A 12700-nucleotide genomic window follows, 5' to 3' on the forward strand; every position below is an offset into this window, starting at 1 on the left:
TGAGTTACACCCCCAGCCCTAGTTTTCGCCAGCATCAGGGGTCCACTGAACTGTCCTTGAGTCCCGGGGTCTCAGAAGCTCCTCTACCTTGTTGAACTCCTTGTGAGTCTCCTGTTGGTTCTGTACCATCAAGAAGCTCCAGGCCCCATGTCCATAATCTGCCACACCTATTTATCCCCCTGACCTAGGACTACTCACATGTACATTACTCTCCTAAACTTCTCAACTTCTTATTTAATGGGCTTGACTTTCCCCCTGAGTACACGGATTTCTGAAGACATAATAGGCAGTTCTGAAAGGCTGAATAAACAAGAAACTAATCAGAAATCTAACTAAGGAAACCCTGGAAAGGAAGTTTCCATAGCTATTTCTACCTCTACCCTGCTGACTTTGGCATCTCTGGCTGTGCTATCCCCCCTCCTCTCCAAAAAAGTACCTTTATATTCTCCAAAGAAGTAGCCTAAGAGATGAAATGGCTCTGGATTACTAAGAATCCTTTCTCCCTGGTTTGGGATCCCTGAATGTACCCTCTTCCTCTTCCCCAACACACATGCAGCTTGAGTAGAGGGCAGGAATTATCATGCTTAAGCAATCTCTGGAGTTTTGCACTTCCAAAGAGCTTTGAGCTCCTAGATTGTACACATGGGTTAGTGGAGCTCTTCCAGACCTCCTGGAGGGTACCTTAATATAATGATTTCTTCAGGCAGTTTTACCTTTAACAGATGGAAAAGTGACTCCCTTTGGAGCAGCATTTGAGGGAGTGGTGGAAAGGGATAAGTAATTGTTAGTGTGGAGATGATCATTTTGATATGAAGGCAGATACCAGTCTGCCTTCCTTCATCTTCAGTATTTAACATTATTGTAAATCCGGCCACTCCAGAGGCCGAGGAAAGAGGATTGCAAGCTCAAGGATGCAACCTATCCTTACACCTCAGGGTCTGAGCTGTCTTATTAGAAAGCCTGTGGGTGTTCTGGCTGTTCTGGGAACATCCCCTCTCACCTAGATTGTGACCTGTGCTTCAACTCCTTATGACCTGTGCTTCAACTTATTTGTGTAGAATACTATGCTGAGCACTCTCTTTAGGTCCTCCAAGTCTTGGTGCTAATTTAGATGCAGCCTCTCTTTCTTTTCTTTGTCTTTTGAAGGAGAATCAGAATTCTTTGGTTGCCCCCTCAGCCCCTCCCTACCTCTCCTGACTCTGATTGGTCTGTGGTTCTCTGAACTGTCCTGCTCTGCCCACTGTCTGTGTAAGGTATCTGCTTCTATTGCTCCTTGCTATTTCTGCATTTTTCTGTGGGTGACCCTCAACTGACCTTAGGTCTGCAGCTTTAATCTCCCCCTTGTTTTCCCCTTGCTTTTTGGTATTGGGGATCAAATATGCCTTCTAATCCTAGGCAAGCACCCTACCACTGAGCTATGCCCCTAGCATCTTAGTAGATCTTCTTAATGTTTGTGCCTCTGTATCATTTAGAAAATAAAATAATTTTATTTTACTAAATTGTGAAAATAAAGGTTTTTTTTTTTAAATTCAAGTGATGTCGAAAGATCTCATTAAGAAGTAGTCATGGAAATCAGAGTCTAATGTGACTCCAGTATAAATATTTTCATAATTAATTTGAGAATATCACCCTAGATTTGTTTAACATGCACATATAAAAAATAAATTTACCTGAATGAACTCAAATTTTGTTCCCTGGTATTTTAAAATTTTTATTCTTATTTATTTATTTATTGGCACCAGGAATTGAACCCAGGGACACTTAACCATTGAGCCATATCCCCAGTCCATTTTTTATTTTTTAATCAGAGTCAGTGTCTCACCAAGTTGCTAAGGGCCTCATAAATTGCTGAGACTGGCATTGAATTCTCAATCCTCCTGCCTCAGCTCCCCTAGTGGTGACTTCCAAACATGAGCCTCTACTCTTGGCTTGTGGGTGACCTTCTAAGAAGGGCTTTAAAGTCCATTGTGGGGAGAGATGCTGAATATAGCACAAGCTCCTGGCCTTTCATTTCCTTGTGAACACAAGGGTAGTGGTACCTGCATCACGCACTTCTTCAGTGGAGTGGAGGGATTATAATTTAAAATTTTTAGCATCAGATTGATCTCTTGGTGGGTACAAAGGGATGGAAACTATCCTTATGCCTCAGGGTCTGAGCTGTCTGTCTTATTAGAAAGCACGTGGGTGTTCTGGCTGTTCCAGGAACATGCCCTCTCTCCCCTGTGCTTCAACTCCTGTAGGACTGGGTGGCACCTTTGGAAATTTACATTATTTGCATAGAATACTATGCTTAGCATTCCCCTTAGTTCCTGAATATTTGCCATTCAATTTAGATGCAGCCTGCTCTTTCTTGCCAAAGGGTCTTGCAAAGTTGCTTAGGGGCTCACTATGTTCAATAGTTCTCCATTCATGGTCAGCAAAACCATTGCATTAAATATTCTATTGTGTATCTCTCAAAGCTAAGTCTTCTGGGCTGAGGATGTGGCTTAAGCGGTAGCGTGCTCACCTGGCAGGTGTGCGGCCCGGGTTGGATCCTCAGCAACACATACAAACGAAGATATTGTGTCCGCGGAGAACTAAAATAAATAAATAAATATTAAAAATTCTCTCTCTCTCCTCTCTCACTCTCTCTTTAAAAAAAAAAAAGCTAAGTCTTCATAAATACTCAAGACTATCAACAGTAATCATTATTATTGTCACACTGGTGGTGTTTGGATTTCCTTAGTTGTCTCAAAATGTGAAAAGTTTATTTGCTTCATGGTCTAAATAACTTCCCAAAGGCTGAGTGATATTTTGTTTGGATGCACTCTAATTTACTCCACCCTATGGAGGGAGTGGTGGCGCCAGAAGTGGACCATTAGTGTGCTGAAACTTATCTCTTAGGGGGAGGACCCTTCGACCTTGTGGGTGGAGTCCACACCCCAGGATCTGGTTGTGGCTGTGTAAAGGAGGTCCAAAGTGATTCTCTCTTTTGTGAGGATCCTGCAGGAAGGTGTCTTAAGCAATTTGGAAGCAGTCTTCAATCTCCAACTTCTACACCTGCAAAACGGTAAGAAGTAAACGGTTGTTTATAAGAAAGAGATGCAATGGGGTTCTGTTTTAGAAGCCTGAATAAGCCAATGCGCAGATATTTCCTCATACTAGTCTGCCGTTGTTTGTTTAAACTATTTTTGCTAGTGGGGATTGAGCCTAGGACTACTTTATCGCTGAGCTACATCTCCAGTCCATTTTTGTAAAAATATATTTTTAGTTGTCAATGAACCTTATTTTAGTAATTTGTTTATATGTGGTGCTGAGAATTGAACTCCTTTTCTCACACATGGTAGGCCAGCGCTCTACCACTGAGGCAGAACACCAGCCCCTGTTTTTACTTTTTAAGGCAGTGTCTCCCTCAGTTGCTGAAGCTGGCCTCAAACTGGGATTCCTCCTTCCCCAGTTTACAGAGATGTTGGGATTAAAGGAGTGTACCTCTGTAACTGGCTGGGCTTTCATTCAGTTGTGTGTGTGCGCGTGCGGGTGTGTGTGTTTGATACTGTGGATTCAACCAAGGGGAGTTTCACCAGTAAGCCACAGCTATGTGGTTTTTTTTGTTTGTTTGTTTGGTTGTTGTTGTTGTTGTTGTTTAGTAGGGATTGAATCCAGGGCGCTTAAGCACTGAGCCACATCCCCAGCCCTTTTAAAATATTTTATTTAGAAACAGGGTCTCACTGAGTTGCTTAGTGACTTGCTAGGTTGCTGAGGCTGGCTTTGAACTCAAAGTCCTCCTGCCTCCCCTCCTGAGCCACTGGGATTACATGTGTGCACCTTGCCTGGTTCAGCCATGACAATTTTTATTGCTTATTTTGGCAGAAGGTCTGAATTCCCAGGCTGCTCTCTTAACTTTATTCCTCCTGCCTTAGTTCCCTCTCAGTGACTGAGAGGGGATTACAGATGGTCACCTCTGTGCCTGGCTCTCACGTTTTTTAATGAAGACTTTTCCTTTAAAACATTTGTGATAATGGTAATCTTTTGTATAGTAAGCTTATTGGTGATTGGTGCTGGTGGTAATGTTTCCACAGGAGTGTCACTATTGTACATATATCTTTTGTTTGCTTGTTTGTTTGTTTGGGGGCCTATCCTGCTGTTTGTGAACTGCTTTATGGTTCTTTTATTATTACTTTTTTTTCTGGAACTGGAAATAGCACCCAGGGGTGGTCTTCCACTGAGTTTTATCCCTGGCCTTTTAAAATTTTTGTTTAGAGGTAGGATAGCCTGGAACTTTTCATTGTACTGCCTCACCTACAGAGAGGTTATTTCATATTTGTTGTTGTTTGTTTTCTTTTTCTGGAGGAGGGTCTTCCTATGTTGTGCAGGCCTGCCTTAAAGTTTGGGGCTCTAGTTGTCCTCCTGTCTCAGCTTTCTGAGCAGCTGGGACTACAGGCTGATACCTTCTGGGTCCAGGTTTAGGCGTTTGTCTTTTGGTTCCTTATGATTTTTATCCAAATAGAGGTTTGACTCCAGTTGGGTGAAGTGTTTCATCATTTAAAAGAAGATATCAGGAAAGTTTTGCAGTTTTATAACTGTAGAGCTTGCATGAGAGTTTATTCCTAGGTGTTATATTTTTAACAATTGCCGTTTTCTGTGCTAAGGTTCTAGGGTGGGTGAATGTTGAGCACGTGTGGAGTCCCTTGGTTTAATGTCTGGAGTTCACAGGCAGCACCACGCCACCCCCCCTCCATCTGCTCCTCTATTCCTAATGAATTTTCCCCCATTGTGTTCTTACTCTTGTTTATAAAAATATTTGTTTTCTAGCATTTTTATGACTTAATGAAAGATACATACATGCTGTATTTTTGGCATAACTAGGGATTAAATTGAGAGATGCACTCATGAGCCAGCTTTTTTTTTTTTTTCCTGTTGTGGATTTAGGGCTTGAACACCGATATTTTTCTGCTCCGGAGATACATCCCAAGCCATTTTTACTTTTTTTTTTTAAGTTTTTTTTTCTTTAAGTTGTACTTGGACCCACTGCCTTTATTTTATTTTTATTATGATGCTGAGGGTGGAAAGGCGTCTCTCGCACGTGCTAGGCAGGCTACAACCCCAGCCCCCCTTTTTACTTTTTAAGACAATGTCTTCCTCAGTTGCTGAAGCTGGCCTCAAACTGGGAGTCCTCCTTCCTCAGTTTGCAGAGTTGTTGGGATTAAAGGAGTATACCTCTATAACTGGCTGGACATTAATTTTCTTGTGTGTGCACGCACGTGCGTGCATGTGTGTGAGTGTGTGTGTGTATGTTTGATAATGGTTATTCAACACAGGGGAGTTTTACCATTAAGCTACAGCTATGTGGGTGTTTTGTTTGTTTATTTATTGTTTTACTAGGGATTGAATCCAGGGCGCTTAAGCACTGAGCCACATCCCCAGCCCTTTTAAAATATTTTATTTAGAGACAGGGTCTCACTGAGTTGCTTAGTGACTTGCTAGGTTGCTGAGGCTGGCTTTGAACTCACAATCCTCCTGCCTCCCCTCCTGAGCCACTGGGATTACAAGTGTGCACCTTGCCTGGTTCAGCCTCGACAATTTTCATTGCTTATTTTAGCAAAAGGTCTGAATTCCCTGGCTGCTCTCTAATTTTCATTCCTCCTGCCTCAGTGCCTTAGTTCCCTCTCAGCGACTGAGAGGGCATTACAGTTGGTCACCTCTGTGGCTGACTCTCATGTTTCTAATGAAGACTTTTCCTTTAAAGCGTTTCTGATAATCAATGTTAATCTTATAGTAAGCTGTATTGGTGATTGGTGCTGGTAGTAATGTTTCCACAGGAGTGTCACTATTGTACATATATCTTTTGTTTGCTGGTTTGTTTTTTGTTTTGGGGTCTATCCTGTTTTTTGTGAAATACTTTATGGTTTTTTTCTTATTTGTTTTTTCTGGAACTAGGAATTGGATCCAGGGGTGATCTATGACTGGGCTTTATCCCTGGCTCTTTGTATTTTTTATTTAGAAGCAGACTAGCCTGCAACTTTTCATCCTACTGCCTCACCTCTGGAGTAGAGTTATTTCATATTTGTTGCTGTTTGTTTTCTTTCTTTCTTTTCTTTTTTTTTTTTTATAATAGGTTCTTCCTATGTTGTGCAGGCCTGCCTTAGAGTTCAGGGCTCAAGTTGTCCTCCTGTCTCAGCTTTCTGAGCAGCTGGGACTACAGGCTGGTACCTTCTGCATCCAGGTTTAGGCGTTTGTCTTTTGTTTCCTTATGATTTTTATCCAAATAGAGATTTGACTCCTTGGGTGAAGTTTTTCATCATTTCAGGAAAGTTTTGCAGTTTTATAACTGTAGAGCTTGCATGTGAGTTTATTCCTAGGTGTTATAGATTTTTAACAATTGCTGTTTTCTGTGCTGAGGGTCTAGGGTGAATGTTGAGCACGTGTGGAGGCCCGGGGTTTAATGTCTGGAGTTCACCTGCAGTGCCACGCCACCCCCCCACCCCTCACCCCCTTCCTCTATTCCTAACAACTTTTTCCAAATTGTTTTCTCACTGGTTATTCTTGTTTATAAAGATATTTGTTTTCTAGTATTTCTTAATTTAACAGATCATAATATTACATGCTCTATTTTTTGGCAGAAATGGGGATTAAATTCAGAGCTGCTCTCATCGGCCAACTTATTTTTTTCTGGTGGGAATTTTGAGGTTGAATCCAGAGATTCTCTGCTACTGTGCTAAACCCAAGCCCTTTTTACTTATTTTAAAAATAAAATGCCATGGCTTGCTTCAAATTTTGGTTCTCGTTCCTTATTTTGCCGAGTTGCTGGGATTAAAGGAGTGTACCTCTTTAACCAGCTGGACATTCATTGTGTGTGTGCGTGTGTGTGTGTGTGTGTTTGATACTGGGGATTGAACCAGGGGAGTTTGACCACTGAGCACATCATCAGCCAGTTTTTTATTTGTATTTAGAGACAGGGTCTCTCTGAGTTGCTTAAGGCTTCACTAAATTGCTGACGCTGATTTTGAATTTGTGCTCCTCCTGCCTCAGCCTCCCAAGCTCTGCTGGTTTACACTTGTGTGCCACTATGCCAGCCATCCCTGTTGTTTGTGAACTGCTTTATGACTCTTTTATTATTACTTTTTCTGGAACTAGGGATTGGACCCAGGAGTGATCTACCACTGAGCTTTATCCCTGGCCTTTTTTAGTTTTTATTTAGAAGCAGGCTAGCCTGCAACTTTTCATCCTTGGCCTCACCTCCAGAGTAGCGTTATTTCATATTTGTTGCTGTTGGTTTTCTTTCTTTTTTTTTCAGAGGGTCTTCCTATATTGTGCAGGCCTGCCTTAAAGTTTGGGGTGCAAGTTGTCTTCCTGTCTCAGCTTTCTGAGCAGCTGGGACTACAGGCTGGTACTTTCTGTGTCCAGGTTTAGGCTCTGTGTCAAGGTTTAGGCATTTGTCTTTTGTTTTCCTTATCATTTTCATCCAAATAGAGGTCTGCCTCCAGTTGGGTGAAGTTTTTCATCATTTCAAGAGTGTTTTGCAGTTTTATAACTGTAGAGCTTGCATGAGAGTTTATTCCTAGGTGTTATACATTTTTTTGAGAGAGAGAGAGAGAGAATTTTAATATTTATTTTTTAGTTTTCCGCAGACACAACATCTTTGTTTGTATGTGGTGCTGAGGATCGAACTGGGCCACACGCGTGCCAGGTAAGCGCGCTACCGCTTGAGCCACATCCCCAGCCCAAGATGTTATACACTTTTAACAATTGCTGATTTCTGTGCTGAGGGTGTAGGGTGAATGTTGCACATGCGTGCAGGCCCTGGGTTGACTGTCTAGAGTTCAAGTGCAGGTCGGCCCCAACCACCTCCTCGACTATTCCTAATGAGTTTTCCCGACTGTGTTCTAACTGGTTATTCTTGTTTGTAAAGATATTTGTTTTCTAGTATTCTTATAACTTAAACAATGTCTTTTAATTTTTTTAGATTATAGACAGACACAATACCTCTGTTTTTGTATATTTTTATGTGGTGCTGAAGATCAAACCCAGTGCCTCACATATGCTAGGCAAGCACTCTCCACTGAGCTACAACACCAGCCCACTTAAACAATTTAGTGAATAACAATATATGTACTCTGTTTTGGGCGGGACTGGGGGTTGAATTCAGAGCTGCACTCACGGGCCAACATCTTTTTTTTTTTCTTGTGGGGATTTAGGGGTTGAACCCAGATATTCTCTGTCACTGAGCTACATTCAAGTCCTTATTGGTTTCTATTTTTTTAAATATTTAGTTTTTAATTATAGGTGGACACAATAACTATTTTATTTTATGTGGTGCTGAGGATCGAACTCAGTCCCTCATGCATTCCAGGTGAGCGCTCTGCCTCTGAGCCCCAGCCCCAGCCCTTATTTGCTTTCTGGTTTAAGGCAGGGTCTCCCTCAGTTGCTGAGACTGGTTTCAAACTTTGATTCCTCCTTCCTCTATTTGCAAAGTTGCTAGAAATGTATGCACCTCATTAACAATTTGGACATTCATTCTTGGGGTGTGTGTGTGTGCGCGCGTGTGCATGTGCATGTGCATGTGCATGTGCGCGCTTTCGTGTGTGTGTGTGTGTGTGTGTGTGTGTGTGTTTGATAGTGGGGATAGAACCCAGCGGAGTTTTACCACTGAGCTACAGCCATTGAGGTTTTTTATTTTGTTTTGTACAAGGGATTGAACCCCGGGGGCGCTTAAGCACTGAATCACATCCCCAGCCCTTTTAAAATATTTTTTTACAGATAGTCACATTGATCTGCTTACTGACTCATTAAATTGGTGAAACTGGCTTTGAACTGTCAATCCTCCTGCCTCAGCTTCTGGAGCCACTGAAACTGTAGGTTTCCACTACCTCACTTGACTTGGCCATGGCAGATCTTATTGCTTATTCTGCACAAGGCCTAAATTGCCCAGGCTGTTCACTAACTTTTGTCTTTCTTCCTTATTCCTCCAGTGACTTAGAGGGAATTATAGATGGTTACCACTCTGCCTTGCTTTCATTTTTTTTTTGTTTGCTTGTTTTTCAATTTTTTTGTTGTTTGTTTTTTAATTTTTTTTAGTTGTCAACGAATCTTTTTAAAAATTTATCTATTTATATGTGATACTGAGAATCCAATCCAGTGCCTCACACCTGCCAGGCAAGCTCACTACCACTGAGCCACAACTTCAGCCTTCTCTTGTTTTTTAATTAAGTCTTTTCAAGTGTTTATGATAATCAATGGTGATCTTATGTATAATAAGATGTATTGGTGATCCTTGCTGGTAGTAATGTTTTCACATGAGTGTTGCTATTGTATCTATACGTTTGTTTGTTTGTTTGCTTTTGGTTCTAGGGATTGAACCCAGAGGCACTGCCTCACATCCCCAGCCAGTTTCTTGTATTTTATTTAGATACAGTGCCTTGGTGAGTTGCTTAGAGCCTCCCTAAGTTTCTGAGGCTGGGTTTGAACTTGCATTCCTCCTGCCTCAGCGTCCCAAGTTGCTGGGATTACAAGGGACCGCGTCGTCTCCATTTTTTTAATGACTTTATACCCTGCTATAGAACTTTGGTCTTTGCCTCTATTTTAAGTGTTTAGTAAGCAATTGAAGTTTTTATTTAAGCAAGGTATTAAAGCATTTGACAGAGACAGAGGTAATAGGATTATAAAGAGTGTGGAAATTTCATCATTAGCCCATTGTTAGAGTCTGTAAACAAGTCAAAATAACACCTGGCATTTTGCCAGGGGAATGTTAGTTTGTAAACAAGTCTGGATGGTGCCTGGCAAAATGCCAGAGGGAGTGGTTTGAGAATTAACAAAAGCTAGTCATTAAGTGTGGAGATTCCTTATTGGTTGACTGATGGATCTAGTTTATGCTAATTAAGATAAGCTGTGCAAAATGTATAAATACCTCTGTTGTCCTACAATAAACGGCTTCCACTTCTGCTGTATCAACGTACACAAGTTCTTCGTCACCCCCCGGTTTTTTTTGCTGCTGCAGCCCATCTGTGGCAGCCCGTGAGTATGTAAATTTTTCCTGTGAGACGAGAGCCTTCACAACACTCAGTTGTTTGGGTTTTCATAAAAGGCAGTGTGTATTCTTGATGTCTTAAACCTGAAAAGAAACTTCTAAAGTCCTTACATAAGCCTTGTTCTGAGATTTAAACAGGTTCTAGTTGAACCGTCTGTATGATCTGAAATTGTCTGTCTGTCTTTAATTTACTATGTGTAGACAGTAGAGATCTTCATACCTTAATTTCCTGGACTGGGAATATATGGGTGCTCTACCATGGAACTATAGCCCCAGTTATTTTAAATTTGATTTTGAGACAGGGTCTCACAAAGTTTCCTACCTGGACTCAAACTTGTGATCCTCCTGCCTCAGACTCCCAAGTCACTGGGATTCTATGCATATACCTGGCTTCCAACCTATTGTTTTATGTATACCATGTATTTAAAATTTGGTAGTTTAGCTGGGTGTGGTGGTGCATGCCTATAATCTCAGCAGCTCAGGAGGCTGAAGCAGAAGGATCACAACTTCAAAGCTAGCCTCTGCAACTTAGCAAGGTCCTAAAAAACCCCATTTCTAAATAAAACACAAAGTAGGTCTGGGGATATGGCTCAGCGATTATTTACTCTGGGTTTAATTCCTGTTACCTAAATAAATAAGTAAATTAAAAATTTCTAGCTTGTTATGATAGAGAATAGTTTCCAAATTTCAAAATGAAAAGAATAAGAATAGTAATTTACTCATTTACCTTATATACTTACTGGTCAAAAAAAAGCCCCAATTATGCCATCATCCTAAGGTACTGGGCAGTGCATACATCACAATTTATAGTGAGAACAGCTTTATGTACTCAACTAATTTAACAGAAGTGTTTGTGAGCATGACACAGAATTCTTATAGTTTGTGCCACTTTTAGAAATTCTTTCCAGGTCATCAAAGTTGAAAATACAGTTGAATTGTTGTGTAGGTTTACAGTGCTCAGAGGGGAGAGAATAGTGTGAAAAAACCTTATAGAATATACCAAGACAAAGTACTTTAACCACATAGTAATAGTTTCCAAAATTCTTAAAGCCCCCTTGTTCAATTAATATGGAAACAGGCCTTGTGAAAAGTCAAGTCTCATTGAAGCTGAGGTTTTCTTGTACAGGAGCAGTTCTTGGAGAAGCCAGCTTGACCATCTGGGTGGACAGTCACGATAACAGGTAAGGTCTCTAATTGCTAGTTGGTAGCAGGTGGTATTAGTTGGTGAGGTTTCTGAGATTAATTTGCAGCTGATGAGGACTTGTCACTGCTTGGCTCTAGGCTTTCAGAGAAGTTTCATGGGCTTTCACATGACAGTGTGGCTCTACCTTTACCTAAACTCTCAAGGTGTCTGTCAAACTCTTGAGTTATGCTCCTTTCTGAAGCTCAGTAGTTGAGGTCAGTAGCTGACATGTGGGGAGTCTGATGGGACGAATGAGATCTGGCAACACATCATGCTCTAGCGAGGAGGGAACATGCTCCCAAAACATCAAACTTTAGAAGTATTTAGGATCATTTCATAGTCACATAACACACAGCCCAGCACCAAAACCAAGCCACCCTCTGCCCTGGTTCCACGTTCAAACCATGGACAGGTGGACATAAGGTTCCATTATTCCAAGCCTTTGTACATTCTAGAGTCTTACCCAGGGGCTGTAAGTGGTAAGTGGGTGGGGGAAAATGAGTTCTTAGAAAAAAAACCTGACTGGCCTGGTGGCCCATGCCTGTAATTCTAGTGACTGGGAAGGCTTAAGCGCAGGGCTGCAAGTTGGAAGCCAGCCTCAGCAATTTACAAAATGCTGTTTCAAAATAAAAATGGCCACAATTGTTGCTCCATGATAGAGTGACCCTGGGTTCTATCCCCAGCACTGCCCTCACCACCCACCTCCAACCAAACAAAAAGCCTGGTTGCTCTTGCCAGCAGGACTGTGGGGTCCAGAAGTAGACAAAGCATTCACACCAGGTCCCCACTGATCACAGCCACTCTTTACAAGGTTGGCCTCCTTCCCCACACCTCTTCAAAAATCTTTTCTAACAACTTTGTCTTACCCCCAAAGTTTGTGATTTTGATTAAAATTACATTCATTATGACGTCTTGTTTCCAAAATTAATGGTTTTTTGACCCATGTAGGGCATGTGTTCACTCCAGTCACCACATGTACCCCTTACTGAAGTTTGGCTCTGCATATTTTTTATATTGTTTGTTCCTGAGGATTTAAACTTTTTATGTCTGTTGTGAAAGGGACACTTTTTTTTTCTCTTTGGTGGTGCTAGGAATTGAACCAAAGTCGGTGTGCATGCAAGGTAAGCACTCTATCAACTGAGCTATATTCCCCAGCCCTGAAAGGGACTTTTGTAGGAGGTTATTGCTGATTCAGTGATTTTTTAATGATTTTCATGAGAATAAGGAATGTTGAATTTTCATTTTTATTTTCTTTCTTTCTCTCTTTCTTTCTTTCTTCTACTTTGTGTAATTGGTGCAGGTATCATCAGGTAGTAGAAATGTTCTTCAGTACTCCTATCTGGTCCCTGAATGCTTGTGACCTTTAGCTCAGCCAGGAGGCTGGTTATAGAATTCAGTTGTACCTGTGTTAAACTCTTTTTGGTTTAACAAAAGGTCAAGTGGGTATTGACCTTACAAAATATGCTCTTGAGGCTGTGAGGTCAATATTAGATTCAGATTCCTAATGTTTACAT

At 41.3% G+C, this 12700-nt stretch overlaps 1 long non-coding RNA gene across 1 annotated transcript; it reads right to left on the reverse strand.

Annotated features, from left to right (window-relative positions):
- Nucleotides 1-2716: 2716 nt before the first annotated feature.
- On the reverse strand, nucleotides 2717-7753 carry LOC144373371 (uncharacterized). The gene is made up of 2 exons (XR_013433073.1): nucleotides 7216-7753; nucleotides 2717-3039 (listed from the first exon to the last, which is right to left on the reverse strand). It is a non-coding gene; the product is annotated as an uncharacterized LOC144373371 (long non-coding RNA).
- Nucleotides 7754-12700: the final 4947 nt, after the last annotated feature.

The sequence above is a fragment of the Ictidomys tridecemlineatus genome, unplaced genomic scaffold, assembly GCF_052094955.1.
Source record: "Ictidomys tridecemlineatus isolate mIctTri1 unplaced genomic scaffold, mIctTri1.hap1 Scaffold_3716, whole genome shotgun sequence".
Taxonomy (NCBI): Eukaryota; Metazoa; Chordata; class Mammalia; order Rodentia; family Sciuridae; genus Ictidomys; species Ictidomys tridecemlineatus.